Raw genomic sequence first — 17,960 nt, forward strand, 5'->3', positions numbered from 1 at the left:
CTACTGCGCGGCATCCGGCTAGAGAGTGAATTTTTTTAAATCTACCATCTCTTTCAGCCCCAGCATAGAGAGCGGAGTCAGACAGGAGATCAGAGGGATCCTCCAGATACCAGAGCAGGAAGGGACGCTTACCTACCTAGGCGTGCCTATTACTGGCCAGAGGCTATGGGTGGCAGAGTGCTCCGGTTTGGTGCAGCGGGTCCAGAGCAGGCTGGAGGGATGGAGGGCGTCCTCCTTATCCATGATGGGGAGAGTGACACTGGTCAGGGCAGTGCTGGGATCTATACCGGTGTATCTCATGGCCAACAGAGTGGTTCCCAAGACGATCCTGTTGAGGATCGAGCGCCTTCTTCGGAACTTCCTGTGGGGGTCATACGGTGGAGGTCACGGAGTGCACCTGGTAGCTTGGGAGCAGGTTTGCCATCCCACTAGTGAGGGTGGTCTGGGAGTGCAGTCCCTTATTGAGAGGCGCGAGGCATTCATCGCTCGGCATGCGGCTCGGTTCATATTAGAGCCACACGGCCTCTGGAGTCAGGTGATGGCAGCCAGATATGGCCGAGGGGCTTCAGAGGTGGCACAGAGGGGTCGCCGAGTCTCCTTCATGTGGCGTGAGATCGGGAGGTACCTGCCGTCAGTATCAGCACACATCAGGGTTTTGATTGGCGACGGCCGGAGTATTGATGTGACCAGTGACTCATGGGTGGACTCCTTGTCCCTGAGCTGTTGGCCGACTATGTTTGACACAGAGGCAGTTGAGGGGCTACGGGTGTGCGACCTCCTTGCACCAGGAGGGGCAGTATGGGATGAGGCCAGACTCAGGCTATTTTTCGGGGTACACCTAGCTGCGAGGATTCGATCCCTCCCGTTACCAGGATGCGGGGGGCCAGATGTCAGGGTGTGGGGCACCTCGAGCCGGGCCAGTGTCAGGCTGGGAGACCTCACGCGCGCCATTCAGCCAGGGTACGAGCCGGGGCCGGATTGCACTTGGATTTGGAGGTCCGGACTTCACCCGAGGGTAGCTCTCTTTCTATGGAAGGTGTTCTGGAACCGACTTCCTACGAGAGCAGAGCTGAGTAGGCGAGGTTGGGGGGTCCCGGCTGAGTGCGGGACGTGCGGAGCTGAGGAGTCCGTGGACCACGTGCTCTTCCAGTGTACATGGGCGAGGTCGACATGGCAGTGGGCTGAGATCCCGCAGGGGGCCCGGAGTGAGCGGCTACAGTTTCTCAGGGCGATACGGCAGTGGTTAGCCAGTTTATGGACCCACGAGGAGGGCATTAGAGTTACTTGCACAGCACTTCAGATCTGGCTGGCAAGGAATACCCGCACTCTCGGTGAGCGCATGGTGTCACCGAGGTTTGCGGCAGAGCTTGCTCGAGCACAGGCCTCGGAGATCAGACCCGCCCCTCATACAGACAGACCTTTGACAGCTCGGGACACCTGGGGTTCCCTCCTGCTTCGGCAGCTTCTCAGTTGGTGTTTTTCACCTGGGAGCCCCCACCCCCGAGCTTCCTCAAGGTCAACTTCGATAGGTCGGTTTTGGATGGCGGCACGCGAGGCGGTGCAGGCTTTGTCATAGGGGCCCGCATTCCAGGGTAGTGGCTGCAGGTGGCTGTCAGTTATTTGATGCATCGGTTCCTGGAGCAGAGCTGCGTACAGCCTGGGCAGGCCTTCGACATGCGCGGGTAGTACTGCGGGCCAGCTCGATTATTTTGGAGGGTGACTCGGCCACTGTCGTCCGGTGGATTCAGAGAGGATTGGGGGGTGAGGGCACAGGCCATCCTTGATTCGCGATATTGTGATGATGAGTGAGGGGGGGCATTCTGGCCAAGCATGTATTCAGGGAGGCTAATGGGGCAGCCGATTGGGTGACTGGCCATGCGGCCCACCGCTCGGGGTATGCCTTCTGGTCGGGGGAGGCGGAGCTGTCATTGGCACTCCGTGAGGTATTGTATTTTGATCTTATTGGGTGTAGTCGTACCCGTACTGTATGAAGTATCTGTTTTCGGCGGAAAAAAAAAAAAGAAAAGAAAAAAGAAGGAGAAGCGAGTTTTTTTAGCGAAAAAAAAGAAAAAGAAAAAAAAAGGAGAAGCGAGTTGGCTGTATCTTCTCAATGTAATGGGTCTTAGCAGCCGCCGCCGCCTCGGCGCAACATCGAGAGGATGCGGACGAAGCCCCCCGTAACCATCGAGTTCAGAGAACGCAGCATCTCTTTTCCTGCTGCTGCACTCCCCACTCCCCTTCCCATTTTGCTCCTTCTCCGCCCTCATCGACATCAAATCAAATTAAGCAAATTGGATTAAATGATTTCCGATATTAGCGAGGAGTAGGATATCGCTCGCTGCAGTTATGGCAGCGTATTATTCTTATTATTATTAGTATCCATTACTGTTATGCTCTATCCGCATTATATACCTCCTCGTCCTCTTTTATCAGCCCAACCCCTCGCCTCGCTCCATCCGATTCCTTTCGCTCTCCGCCGCCGCCGATTTGATTGATTCGCTGCTGCTGCTGCTGCTGCTGGGATAGTGAGAAGGGGAGTCCTCCCGCAATCGCAGCCACGATCATGATGCAAGCCCTCGTCGTCCCGTCTTGCTCCGCCCCGTCAAGCGTCCGACGCCCGGTCTCCCTCTCCTGCACCCGGACAAGTGGGGCCTCCTCCCTCCGTTACCCCCGGAGCCACCGGTCCTCCTCCTCCGCCTCCAGATGCTGCGCCGTCTATTCTCCCTCCGTCGCCGCCCGAGGTAGTCGTAGTATCTCTCTGGAACAAGATTAGGAAGAAAGTATCCGAAAAAGAGATTCTAATCCGATGATCATTTCCAGGTGGTGAGAAAGAGGAGGTCTTCAAGTTTACGGAGGCCGCCAAGAGGGGGAACTTGCTGCCCCTCTACCAGACAATATTCTGCGATCACCTGACGCCGGTGCTCGCCTACCGCTGTCTCGTTAAGGAGGACGACCGGGCAGCCCCGAGCTTCCTCTTCGAGTCGGTGGAGCAAGGCTCCAGTGGAAGCAATGTGGTCAGCTCTCTTTTCCATAGTTCTTCCGACTTTGCCTTTTTCTTTTTCTAAATAATGCATTTCTTTCCATCTTTTCGATTTTTCGATTCCCCTTTCTGAGAGAACAAATCCGGTGGCCAGGGCCGTTACAGTGTGGTGGGAGCGCAGCCGGCCATAGAGATTGTGGCCAAGGAAAACATGGTCACGGTTATGGACCATGAGTCAGGGCGGAGAACGGAGGAGTTCGTTGAGGATCCCATGCAAATCCCCAGGAAGATCATGGAGGGCTGGAAGCCACAGCTCATCGACGAGCTTCCAAATGTGTTTTGTGGTATCTCTTTTGTTCCTCTGTTTCACATCTCTTCAGTATCATGTGTTATTTCTTGAATTTTCACTTGTTTATTAGTTTCATCTGCTACTCTATTGAAACAGGCTTTGTGTTCTTGTGGTTCGACATTGGCTGTTTGTATTATGAGCTCTTGTGGTTCGATTTCCTCTCAAACAAGATAAAATCCTAGAAAAGAAATTGATGTTAGCTTCGAATCTTTATTATGTTTCTTCTTTCAAATGACATGAAATATTCTATATCTATAGGATAATTATCATGATTTCTCATTTGAATTCTGTGTATATTTGATAATTATGATTCATCCATGGCAGTTAAATGCAATGAATTACACAGGTATGTTAGATACTGTTTTGGAAATTCAAAAAACTATATGTGAAACTTTCTTGGCAGGTGGATGGGTGGGATATTTTTCATACGACACCATGCGATATGTAGAAACAAAGAAGCTTCCATTCTCCAATGCTCCGGAAGATGATAGAAACCTTCCTGACGTTCACTTAGGTCTCTACAATGATGTCATAGTGTTTGATCATGTGGAAAAGGTATCTTTCTTTTCACCTTGATAACTGCATGCAAGCTTCACTAGGTAACATGTTCTAATTTACTTTGATACTTTTCAAGATGACTCTGGGTTTTAGGGCATCAACCATGCTAGCACATCACAAGCCCGTCCCTTTTTCCATGTTATCTTTTATCAAAGTGGCAATTTGATATAAATTTAAAAAATACCACTAGGATAATCAACTCTGATTGTTTACAAGTAACTAATGATGAAGAAGCACATGCACCAATAGATGCACGCATAAATTAGACGTGACTCTATATTAGTTGTTGAATTATGTGTTAGATTCTTGCTTTCAGTGGTAACATCCATTGATACATGAAAACATATTATTCTATTAAAAAAAGCATAACAGCCATTTAGTTAAAAAAAAAGGTTAAAGAAGCTTTAGGAGAAAGTTTGGAACAATTCTTGAAAGGCATCGCCTAGATAAGTGGATATCATTGGAATATCTTCTTCACAGTGTTTATGCTAATATAATTTACATCAATATTAAGTATACATTTGCAGAATTGTGTTTCAATTTGGTTCATTTGCTTATTGTTTGTGACTTAAAGATGAAGGCATTTCCCTTAACAGCCATGCACCTATCTTTCTGTAGACCCTACCATATTTAGTGTCCTGAGGGTTGCTCTTTGGTTCCATGAGCTTGATATGCATGACCAGCCATGTAGATTTCCTAACCTGCTAACTCCACTTCTAAGTAATATGGAAGGCCCTCATCTTTGGCAATATTTACCTCAATTGGGAACTTAGCTTCACTTCTTGCAGCACTGCTGTCTGGTTGAGAGTCATCTCTCAAAGCTCAATGTGTTCTAACTTGATTTATAAAGCTAACCTCATCTAATCAGAATGGATTTTTGATAAAATATATGCTTTTCAAAAGCTTTTAAGCATGAAATTATCTTATTCTATCATGTGTGGTGCTGAATTTAATGAACGATTGATCGCTCCAAGTGAAGTGGAAAAGCTCTTAGGTCCATCTTTTAATGCATTGGGCTATTTTTAGGAGGTTGACGTGGTAGGCATGCCCTCCACAGCTTATTCTCATAACCGTTGGATGTCCATTAGGAAGTTGGGAGGGCAAGACTTCATTTTTATTTGGATGTCCATTAGGAAGTTGGGAGGGCAAGACTTTATTTTTATTTGAGCTAGATCCTTAACAAAGTCTAGCAACGGGCAGGTGGCAACTGAAAGGAAATAATAGTTGACAGACCAAGTTTAACGTATGCAAGATCCATGAAAGAAAAATATGATGGGCAATGCAAGAAGATATAATAATGTAAATAACAATATGAGCACCAGCTAAACCAGGGGGAAAAAAATGACAGAAGAAGATGAGGCATGTAGAAAATGTGTGGCTTTTCCACTGATCTAGGTTGCTAGACAACTTTCAACTGAATAGTATGCGCTTGGATGTTTTAAAAAATAAGATATCAATGGTTGATTTCAATTCTTAAATGTACCCATGCCTAACCCTGCTGTCAGATTATGCTAAATTTCTTCTTACATGTCAAACAAATATCACTTGCCTCAGATGAGACGTGATTGATTGCTACAGCCAGTGCTATGTTTTTCAAGTTACAGCACCTTAATTTGGGATCATATGCTATTGCATATTTGCATCGGTAAACTTCTGAGAATGCATGCATCGTGTATCATATTATGATAGATTTAGTAAGGTACAAATTTTAGAAATACTGATCTGGAATGAGCCATCAATATTTCTGATCTAGGTTACTAGACAACTTTCAAATGAATAGTATGTGATTGGATGTTTGGAAAATAAGATATCAATGTCTGTTTTCGATTCTTACACGTACCCAAGCCTAACCTTGCTCTCAGATAATGTTAAATTTCTTCAAACAAATATCATCTGCCTCAGATGGGACATGATTGTATGAGTGGTACAGCCAGTTGCTATTTTTTTTCAAGTTACAGCACCTTGATTTGGGATCATATGCTATTGCTTTTTTGCATCGGTAAACTCCTGAGAATGCATGCATTGTATATCCTAATGATAGATTTAGTAAGGTACAAATTTTAGAAATACTGATCTGGAATCAGCAGTCAATATTTCTGACATGTTGCCAATGACACACTTTCTACTTTCCAAGGTCTCTTCACTTTCATGAACTAGTTTGCTCAACCATATTCTCACTTTCACAGCATGTATCCACCACAAGCTGCTTGTTCAGTTTATTAGCAGACATTGTTTTCTGTAGTTTTTACCTTGTATCGTGTGCTTATATTCTACTATTGTAACCTAGCTATGAGAAGAGTTACCCATACTTTGATCACTTGAATGTTCTATATTTTTTAAGCTTTGGTGATATAATTAACCATACCATAACTTTTGACCTCAGAAAGCATATGTTATTCATTGGGTGCATCTGGATCAGTACTCTTCCATTGAGAAGGCCTATGAAGATGGGAGGAATCGTTTGGGCATTTTGCTGTCTAGGGTACACAATGTTGATGTGTGAGTAACAAATACTGTATTTATTTTTTCAGGTCTGACTGTTCTTATTGCCTCTCTAACTTAGTGTCTTTTCTTTGTAGGCCTAGGCTTACTGCTGGGTCTGTGAAATTATATACTCGTCAGTTTGGTACTCCATTAAAGAAGTCATCCATGACAAGTGAAGAATATAAAAAGGCTGTCATTCAGGCAAAAGAACATATCCTCGCAGGAGATATTTTTCAGATTGTCTTGAGCCAGAGATTTGAGAGGCGAACATTTGCAGACCCATTTGAAGTGTATCGAGCATTGAGAATTGTGAATCCAAGTCCAAATATGGCCTATTTGCAAGTGAGTCATGTCTCTGCGGCAACTTTTTTTTTCTTGGTTTCTTTGCTGATGAGTGGCTTATATATTCCACATCATGCCATGTTTTTCTAAATATTCTTCTCTCTCTCTCTCTCTGTCTCTCTCTCTCTCTCTATATATATATATATTTCTTTTTTTTCAGGCAAGAGGATGTATTCTTGTAGCATCAAGCCCCGAAATTCTTACTCGTGTAAACAAGGTATTTTAATTTCATTTATTATATTTAAGGATTTGGAATATTCCTAACTGATGTTTTCCACTTCTTTTCTCAACTTTCTCTCTCTTATTGAGTGAAGATGTTGTTGATATGGGCTTTCAATTATTAGAAATTAAATTAGATTTTGTCTTGCATGGATGGTTCCTATATGATTTCCTGTTTTGTAAATCTAAAGCTAATGTTAGTTGATCTCCTAGGAAGCATGGGTACTTCATCACATGCCATGTCAGTATCACATGAATACTGGATATTGATACTTGTAGTATACTTCTTGGATACGTGTCGATTACTTGTATGAAGTATCCTGTTTTTCCTGGATACACTCGAGATACTTTGTTGATTTCTCCAAATATGGGGGGTGGGGGGTGGGGAAGGAATTTGCTTTCATTCTTTAATGTTAACCTTTTAATGTTGAATAAGTTAGTTTTGTAGTCTATAAATTTAATTTTAAAATACAAAATATGGAGTGGGATCTGTAAGTGATGGGTGACTAAATTGTGAGCTTGTAAAGGTTGATCATATCGACCAAAGTATGAACTATATTATTTTGATAGCCTACTATGCTTTATGAGTGCTTTCTTACATATATTTTACATATACATTTGTTGACATATCCTAGCCATATTATATCCTACTTCTTCAAGGTTTGCCATATCGATATATCCTTCTTGTTTCTTTTTTGTATATGATATCCCATGTCCGTGCTTCATGTATGACTTCATATCTTATTTCCGTACTTATTTCACTTCCATTTAATCATTTTAAAACTCCTATCCTTTATGGTATACTATCCTTGTTATCACTAAACAGAAAAAACTGAACTGGTGTTCAGTCCATTTCCATTTATTCTGTAATCCTGTCGATTATTGTCTCATCAAGAAAAGTTAGAAAACTTGAAAATGTAGGCACATAGTTTTTGGCTTGTAAATGAAGTTAGTAAAATATATTTAATTCTACTGTCCTAATTTCTAGACCTTTCCATATTTTCTTTGTTGTGTGTGCGATCTTAATCCCATGATTACACTTCCGTCTTCCATGATATTCTTGAACTTTAAACTTCTTAAAAGACAGAAACACTTAATTTGCATTATATACTTTTTAACATGACTTTCAGAGCAGCTAGTTTTAACTATAAGGAACATGTTCTCATTTAATAGATTTTCATGTATATAAACACAAAAACCGAGATCTTGCTAATTACTAAAAGTGAAACCAAGCTTGTATGGTAATTGGTAAAAAAGTTGAATGAAAACATAATAGTGAAGCATGAAGAAAGACATACGAAATATATGCCCGTGTTACTGTCTTAATTGAAATCTTTTTTTTTTTTCAAACTTGGGCCTTCCAAATTTGAGATCTATTTGGATTTCCGTGGATGCTTAAAGTTGTTGGACATTCATGTTACTACTGTTTAGTGTTCACCAGCATTTTTATTCATGTCTGATTTGCATACAGTCCATGGACCTCCATGCAAAGCCACTTTTGAGACTCAAAATGTGTTCTCCAGAGTATTTATCATAAAAGAAAATCCCCACTTTTCTCTTTACAGACAAAGATTATCAACCGACCGCTTGCTGGCACTGCTAGAAGAGGCAAGACAGACAAGGAGATAAGTTGCTAGAAGAACAACTACTAAATGATGAAAAGCAATGCGCTGAACACATTATGCTAGTTGATTTGGGGCGGAATGATGTTGGAAAGGTTTGTTTTTTCTTCTTGATATTTTGCTAAGTGTCTTATTTACTAATTTCTAAGTTAGGGTACATTTTGTTGCAATTCAATATCATATTATGATTTTACATGTAGTTTGAATTAGATGTTTGATGTGTTAGAATCTGAGGAAAATTTTGGAAAATCCATTCTGCTGTTGAGCTGGGGTTTAGTGTGTTGGCCTTGTATTACTTACGTGGTTGTCTATCTTTGTGGCCTGTGTTTGATGCTGCATTCCCCTCAACAGTTCTGTTGTATGAATTACAGTCAAGGAAGGTAGCTGATTATTTCTCTTTCGCATGAACGAGCTAAGCTTAAAGACATAATTTTGACTTCTTTCAACATGTTTTTTCTTCACATTCTCCCCCTTCTCAACAATCTTCATTTTGGTACAAAATGGCCGAAGTTCCCCAATATGTTATTCCACCTTGGGTATGACAGGGAAGGTAGGAAGGTGCTAAAGAGACCTGTATCATGGCTTTGCATTTTGTTATGTAGAGAGTAGATTTATGCAGTATTATGTGTCTAAGGAGATTGGCTTACTAGAAGCATGGTATGTTGGCTATCGTCTTTGTTATGGAATTCATTTCACTATGCATCATTCTATATTGTAACTCTAACTATTATAACTGTCAATTATGTATGGTGTAATTTCATGTACTGAATACCTATGGTTTATGTGTATATTCATTTTGTATTGCAAACTTTTTATGGTTTATTTTTCCTTTCCAGATTCCAAGGTAGTTTTCTTCTACTTGCTGATGGTTTGACATCAATTGTTACAGGTCTCGAAGCCTGGTTCTGTAAAGGTAGAAAAGCTAATGAATATTGAAAGATACTCTCACGTTGATGCACATCAGCTCCACGGTCAGGCCCTTGTTTGTTATATACAATGGACGGATGGCTTTATGTATTTATTGGTTTGATTCAATTGAGATAGTTACATAATTGTCAGCAGATGTTTGTTGCCTATTTGTATGAAACATGCATAATATGCACCTCCTGGCCTCTTTTTCCCCTCCTTTCTAGGCATGTCTGATGCTTTGTGTCAATGCTATACTGGTCTGCATTGCTATATTAAAGGGAAAAGCAATTCTGTTATGTTCTTTTATTATTATTTTTTATTTATATTTGTATGGATGCATGTGTTCTATGCTATATTCTGCTGTAAGGATTCATTTGCATTTTGTTCTATTACCCCAAATTTCAGTGTTAATTTCCATTTGGATCATTCCATGTTTTGTTCATCATTGTGTGGATACAGTAATAGTGTAGTATATTCATGAAAAATTAAGCTTTGCTCTAGGTCTAATTGGAAACTCTTCATATGGGTGATTATATGTGACTAACCATGCAAACAAATGATCGTCTGTACTAGGTTGTGAGCCAGTGAAGTAGTTCTGATTCCTCTTCTGTTTGCACATAACATCCAGCGCCTTCTTGTTTTGCTCCTTGGAGTTAAGTTGAAGTGCTTGATTCAGCTGCTGATGTCTATATTTCTGCTCTTTCCTGAGAAAGGGAGGTGGCAACGAATCTCTAAGTTTTTCCTGTCATGCTGGATGGAATGGTTTTGGTTGTCACTGGGAATTGGGTTCAGAGTTAAAGAGCATGATAACAATGTAAAAACACCAATCTTGACCCCCACATGCTGTCATTTGAGTATGATTACCTTCAACCGTGCCACAATTTGTTGAACAGGCCGCTGATTATAATACCAATATATCTGAGTTTTTTCCCTTTTTTTTGTCAAAAGGCTCAAACAAGTTGCATTCTGTGGTTTCAAGCTTTTTTTTTTTGTTGGGGAGGGGGGTTGTTGATTTGATAGCTCTTTCTTTTTTTATATATATATTGTTCTGGTGTATGCCCACATGAACACACACACACACACACGCTTAAAAAGTCCTGAAATTGATTTTTGTTTCCCCCTGTATTCAGATAGTTACATATTGCTTATTATTTTCTTTTGGAATGTGAAGTTCTTTACATGACATGTTTATAAATGACGTGTGACAGATGAACCAAGCTTGACACCAATTCTTAATACTACCGTTACAATTTTCTAGATTCCTAATCTGATAACCAGTCCTTCATAATGGATCCTACAAAGAAGCGTGGTTTGATATTCATATTGTTATAAACCTTGCAGGTTACTGGAGAGTTGTTTGATCATCTCACTTGCTGGGATGCTTTACGAGCTGCATTGCCAGTTGGAACAGTCAGCGGAGCTCCAAAGGTTCTGTTTGATACTATATTCCTGTTTACATTATTATTTTTCCTATTAGTTATTTCTGGCAAGTATTTTGGTAGACTTAACCTCAACATATCATTTTTTCTTAATGTCTTTGCAATGGCAATCTATGTACTCGCAGATTGAATCATCTATTCCATTTACTCCCTGAAGAATGAATTAACATGTCTTTTAGGCATCCATTGCAAAGAACCTATTGCAGCTAATACCAACAAGTCTTCCCAACCGAGAGTATAAATAGGGGTAGCCCAATGCATAAGGCTCCTGTCAATGCCGCCTTACAATTTTGCCAAGACTTACCCTCTTCCCTGCTGACAGTGTGCCTTCCCTTAATTTTCTCCGTTTTATGCTTGACCTTTTCCATAACTATCATTTTTCAATATTAACATTATTGTTGGATATGCCTCACCATTTCCATAGCCTTAATTTTTTATATTTATTGTCAACTAGTTTATGAACAATTGGTCCTTGTGGCTTTCTATTATGGTGCCTTCTGGTAAATCAAAATAGTGTAGTCACTCTCCTTGTAGACTGCGATAACCGTTTAATTAAGGATATGAATATCTCATGACCTTTATATGTTTTTAGTTTTTTAGTTGGCTGTAGCCCTTTATAGAGCATTAACTCCATGCAGATTCCGTCAAGATTAAATGATTGGATGCTCATATATTCATCTGTATCCAATGATGTTCCAATGACCTAACCTATATATTTCCTAATCTTTCTTATATTCTTGTTCAGCATTAAAAAGCTGTTCTGCACAACAAGCATTTTATTTGGATCATTCTGTTTCTGCCTGGTGGTCGCCAGCTGAATTACAACGGCTTTTTCCTCTCCTGTTTTGTTCCATTGTTACCTATAACATTGCTTCTGTTTTGAGTCAGGTCAGAGCCATGGAATTAATTGATCAATTAGAAGTCAAAAGGCGCGGACCATATAGTGGTGGTTTTGGAGCTGTCTCATTTTTCTTGGTGAATGGATGTTTCCCTTGCTCTCCGGACAATTGTATTTCCAACAGGGAGCCGCAATGACACGATGTATTCGTACAAGGAAATGAACAAGCGCCAGGAATGGGTAGCACAGCTTCAGGCTGGAGCTGGTATTGTGGCAGATAGCGTGCCACATGATGAGCAAAGAGAGTGCGAGAACAAGGCAGCAGCTCTTGCTAGAGCTATTGATCTTGCCGAGTCGACATTTACAGAATAGTTGCTTATTAATTTTCATTTTTCAGTGATATTGTCTTTTTCCTGTAAAGAAAATTTAAAGGATATCAGATCTCTGTTCTTTAGTAAAATTCATTAGATGACAAAACCTTTACTATGAGGGATTCATGATTGCGTTTTTTTAATTTTTTTATTTTTTGAAACAAATACGGATATTGGGTCATGGGGATGTTTAAATGGATCTTGACCCTGCTACTGCATAGGAGGCGTGTTTTCTCAGTATATTTCCTCTCGGTTGTTACGTGTTCAAACTTTAATTTCAGATTTAATATCCTCTCACTTGTTATGGATTCAAACTTTAATTTCGGATTCCATGTTAATATCTATTTCTTTGCAAGAATTGGACATACGTGCAATTGTAGTTGTTCTCTATTGTAATTGTTTATTGAAAGCAGGGAAGGGGAAGCATTTTAGTTGTTTTACCAGGATTATTGAAAGTTGGAGAAATGAGGCCATTCAGATGCTCGGATTATCTTATACTTATGGAAATAACTGTTAGTTTGGACATAAATATTGTGTATCATATGCATACTATGTTGCTGCAATGGATAAACATTTATTTGGAAAAAAAATAGATAAGGTCTCACTTGTGCTTATTTGGCTTATCACATCTGAATGGACATAAATGATAGAATCTTCGAGGACAAGAGGGCACCCCTGAGGACTGTTGTGGAAAGGACACTCTGTCAGGCCTCTGAAGTTACTGAGGCTATTGTGGCTGCTTCATCTAGGATGGCTAGGGATATCTGGGACTCCTCTGCTGCTATAGCGCTCAGGTCTGCCCTTGTTTTTTGGGAGCCTCTACTTCTTAGTCATCTCAAGGTGAACTTCGACAAAAGTTTGCCCATTTGTGAAGACAGAGCCGGAGCTGCATTTGTGATCAGGGACCAAGACTCTAGGTTGATTGCTGCGGAAGGGTTGGGGGGAGGGGGACGCATTTTCGAGGCTTCAGCTTTTGGGGCGGAACTCAGGACAATGTGGTGGGGAATCTCCCATGCGAGATGGGTGTTAGGGGTTAGGAGTATCATCATTGAGGGGGACTTAGCTATGGTGATTGAGTGGATACTAAAGGAGGGGCGGAAGGGGCAGAACACTCGCTACTAGGCGACATCCATTGGTTGGTGAGGAAATGTAGTGCCTTCAAGGCCGTGCATGTGTACCGAGGGCGAACAGAGCAGCTGACTAGGTCGCTTCCTTTGCTGCCAACACTCCGGAGAGATCCTCTGGACTCGTCAAGTATCTGTTCCTCCTCCAATGAGCCACCCAGAGATGAGAGGAAGAGGCTCAGTATCCACTGGTTTCAGTAGTAGGAGTTGCCTACAGAGGGACGAGGGCTCTCTCTCTCCACTTCACCACCGGATACTGTAGGGAAAAAACTAAAGATTTCTTATCCCGAACTTAGGACTTCTTCTTTTTCCGTGACTTTGTTGGCTGTACTTGTGCGAAATTAGCATGAGCAGCTGGTGTAACCAAAAAAAAAAAAAATCATAAAATTTTGGAGTTAAGTCTGTCAAGCTGCTCCTCATGGTTGATTTTATAATTGAGGAGTTAAATGAAAATACATTCTGAAGTGCACTCTCCTGTTGTTATGAATCAACAAATATATATAAAACAGAAAGGTTGATGAAGATATTTGCATAGAATTGGAGATTTGTAGTTGATGTGAACGATTTGTTCTCTTTGTTGACTTTGTGCTGTATGAAAGTTTTAACAGAATGAATGCAATATGCTCAACAATTCTGTTTGCATTGGCTGTTTAGATGGGATATCAGGTGACAACGAAGGGTTCACATGCTGGATGCATGGTGAATCTAGGAGGAGTAACGTTGTAAGCAAAACAAAATTTTCCTGGGAGTTAACACCCCCGAAAATGAAGCGATGACAAGCTTTTTGGGATGACATGATCATATGCCGCATGAATGATGAGTTGCAGGAGAAACTCACAACCGCTACGCTAGTTTAAGGAAGAATAAGCAAGTATCTTGAAAGAGGGTAACAAAGGAAATATGGATGTAATCAGCAGGTTTAAAAAAAGAGTTTTCATGGTTCAGGTCATTTTCAAGGATGCTGGGAAGAATACATGGCATAATTTCCTTATAATAGAAAGCATGTAGGGGATATACATCCTTTTTGGAACTAGCATTTTGTTATTAAGGAATGGTTCATGGCACGTAGAGACAATGATAGTCATTATTTTACATGATTAAGCCTTTGTATTGCTAGTTTGTTCTTACCAGTTGTGTCAATAAGACAAGTGAGAGTATGAAATTCCTTATTGCCAGCTTCCCTCCTAGGCCTTATAACCTGCCTTGTCTCTATTTTATTGGCCCCTAATTTCTGCTACTTGAACTTTCAAAAAAAAAAAAAAAAAAGAAAAGCTTTTTTGAGTCCTTCTAGCATGAAGAAAGAACTTCATGAGCTGTTAGATTACAGAAGAAAAAGATGAGGGTACATATGCGAGGTTTGATCAAGAAGCCCCCAAAAATAGGATCAGGCAGATAATTGCTATCAGAAAATTTTTTGCCCTTCATCTTCTTAGTCAACTTTGTTATCATCATCTGGTTTTTCTTCGGTCTCAAGTTGCTTGTTTTCTACGTCCGGGCATAACGTAGTAGCGTGCCAGAGTTGATGAAAGCAGGTGGTATGTTTTTCTAAGATTATTTGAGATGGAGCATATTTCACTGGCCATGCATCTCAAGGATTATAGTGGGTCACCTGTAACCAAACCTATATTGCTTTGCAAAGTGATTCTGATGACAGACATCAGCATCCGAAATTTTTGTTGCCCATAAAGACAGTGGAAAGTACATCTGGTGAGTATCATCGCTGAAGCAGCTTCCCGGAGCGACTGATGAATCTACAAAGAAGCAACTAAAAGCAGGATGCTTCTGAGAAGGAAAAGGTCATTTGGGGCCTTCCCATGTTTTAGCATGTGGAGATGCCATGGCTTGCGGTTGTGGTGGAGGTAACCAAGATTGAAGATTGTGATCTGTGGTAATCTGTTCTATCAGAAGTCAGCAAATTTTTAGTCATATTTATCCTTTCTTTCTTATTGTTATATATGAATTTGAAAAAAAAAATCGTAGGTACTCTGAAATGTTGGGGAAAAAAAGACTATGGGTGTAAAATGCTTCCTTTCAAAGTATCAATTTGCTGCTGTACATGCAGTGTGCTTTGTTTCTCATCTCTAAGTATTCCAAGTTTTTCTTCAGGACTGAAGAATGATGAATCTCCATAGTTTGTCAGATGTCTATTTTATAAAGATCAGCAGATAATTATAGCAAAAGATGTCAGTGCCAACTTCATTCTTGCTGACATTCTAATGTTACGTTACTTTACCTCTATTAGTTTCATGTTGTCTTTTTAAGAAAAAAAAGAGGGAGTTATCTGCACAATGCTAGTTATTGGTGGGTGATATTTCAATCTATAGTCGTGGAATCCCCACGTGGTTGGGCCTCTGTCCCCCTTGCCTGCCTCCCCCATCCCGCTCCGTTGTCCTCTGAAATTACTCTTCCGCTTCAAGCAAGATTAACTCGCCAAGCTATGGGGGCAGGCCCTGTTGGCTCCGGGCCTTGGGGCTGGCCCGGGGGCCCAGGCGACCCAAGGCCTGGCTGGTGGGGGCCCACGAGACTCTGCCCAGCCAGCCTTGGGTCCGGGGATCTGCTTGACCCAGTTCCCTTGGCTCAGGACGAGCTGACCATGGCTGGGGGACCTGAGGCACCAGCAGGGCCCTTCCAGTTTAGCCCACCACGCCAGGAGCTGGCGGTGGGTCTGGGGCTCCCGCAGGCCGACGGCCAGGACCACCCCATGGTGGGTGCGCCGAGCGAGCCGTGACTGTGGGATGCTTTCGTGGACCCTGGGGGTGGCCCGGATGGAGTCTTCCGCTTTGGCCCACCCCCCCCTCGGCTGCGGGGGTGTGGGAGGACGCTACCCCAGGTAGGTGCGCTACCCCCCCCACACGCGGAGGGGAGCATGGCCGAGGCACCGCCATTAGGAGGGGGTACGGACCATTCTACTGCCGTGCAGCGCGTCAGGGCAGCAGTCATGGGGGTCGTATCCGTAGCTGGTGGCGAGGAGGAGGGGCGAGACTGCCGGGGCGCCGAGCCGAGGATGGCCCGCGACTCTAGGAGAGGATAAGTCTGAGGCCGACTATGTGGACTGTGACCCATGATGATACTTGCTTGGAATTGTAGGGGGGGGCGCCAAGCCGTCCTTCATGTCTGCCTTCAAACGACTAGTGCAGGTCCATAGTCCGGAGATCTATTTCCTATGTGAGACCCGATTATCTAGGCGACGGGCTCAGCCGCTTGAGACGACGCATGGAGAGGGATTGGGAGACCTATGCAGTCGACTCCCAGGGGCTGTCGGGAGGCATCTTGGTTCTATGGAGGCGGGGTGTGGCGACAGTCGATGTTTTCCATAACTGCTCCCAACAAGTATCATGATCGTATCACGACCCGACGCTGCTCCATGGATACTGTGTGGTGTGTATGCTAGTACGGACCACCGGGCCAGGAGAGTCCTCTGGCAGGAGATCACCAACCTGACGCCCAGGGCATCCCGGCGGTAGCGATTGGTGATTTCAACTGTATCCAGAGTGAGGATGAGAAGCGGGGGGGCGCTGCCTTCACGGATCGAGTGGACAGGAGAGAGTTTCGGGATTTTGTGTCGCGGAACGGCCTGGTAGACTTGGGTTTCACGGGACCAAGTTTACCTAGGTGCAATAATCAGTTGGGCAGTGCTAGGGTTTGGGAGCGATTAGATAGGGCCCTTGCGTCCCCTGATTGGATCCTCCGTTTCCCTACAGGCCGGGTTAGTCACTTGCCTCGGATTGCCTCGGACCACTGCCCACTGCTACTGTCCACCTCATCAGGTCCTACGCACCGCAGCCCCTTCCGCTTTGAGAAGGTTTGGCTGTCGTACCCCCAGTCCTGGGATATTGTTCGCGACGACGTGGCGGGCCCCGGTGCACGGCGATGCCATGCAACGGGTCTCACGCAAACTTGAGCTGACTAAACGGCGCCTTCGCCGATGGAACCGTGAGGTTGTGGGCAATATCTTCCGGCGACTGGAGGGGGTTGAGACTTCGATCGCTGAGCTGCAGAGGAAGGAAGACTTAGGAGGCATGCTTCCGGAGGACGATATGGCCGATCTCCGGGGACTTCTTGCGACTCACGCTACTCGCTACGACGATATCATGAGATATTTTGGCGACAGAAATCTCGGGTGCAGTAGGTAAGCGAAGGTGATCGTAACACCAGGTTCTTTCATCGGTCGATGGTTATCCGGAGACAGAGGAGCATGATCCACTCTCTGCGAGCTGGGTCTGGACATCGAGTGGAGGGTGAGCCTGCCATCCGACAGGTCTTACTCGATTTTTTTCGTACTAGATGGACGGAGGATGAGGAGGCCAGTGATGGGGACCCCCCTCTGACGGCGGACGTGGGTATTTGTGATGCTGAGAGTGTATCCCTGACCCGGCCGGTGTCGGCACAGGAGGTACAGGAGGCAGTATGGGCCTTGGCCGCAGACAAGGCCCCGGGACCTGATGGTTTCCCCCCTTTCTTCTTTCGGCAGTATTGGGGTATTATCCGACTAGCGGCGGTGGAGGCTATCCGGTGTTTTTTTGCCCAGGCAGCTATGCCTGAGGACTGGAAGGCCACCTTCATCACGCTAATACCTAAACGTCAAAATGCGGCTGAACCTTGTCACTTTAGGCCCATCAGCTTGTGCATAACCCTATACAAGGTTGTGGCAAGAATTATGGTGGGCAGAATGAAGCCCCTCCTGCTGGTATCATTAGCCAGGAGCAGGGGGCCTTTGTGACCGGC

General features: G+C 43.4%; 1 pseudogene; it reads left to right on the forward strand.

Moving 5' to 3' along the window:
* Positions 1 to 2,105: 2,105 nt before the first annotated feature.
* Positions 2,106 to 12,349, forward strand: LOC120110145 (annotated as a pseudogene).
* The last annotated feature ends 5,611 nt before the right edge of the window (positions 12,350 to 17,960 follow it).

Source organism: Phoenix dactylifera, chromosome 3 (genome assembly GCF_009389715.1).
Source record: "Phoenix dactylifera cultivar Barhee BC4 chromosome 3, palm_55x_up_171113_PBpolish2nd_filt_p, whole genome shotgun sequence".
NCBI classification, from domain to species: Eukaryota; Viridiplantae; Streptophyta; class Magnoliopsida; order Arecales; family Arecaceae; genus Phoenix; species Phoenix dactylifera.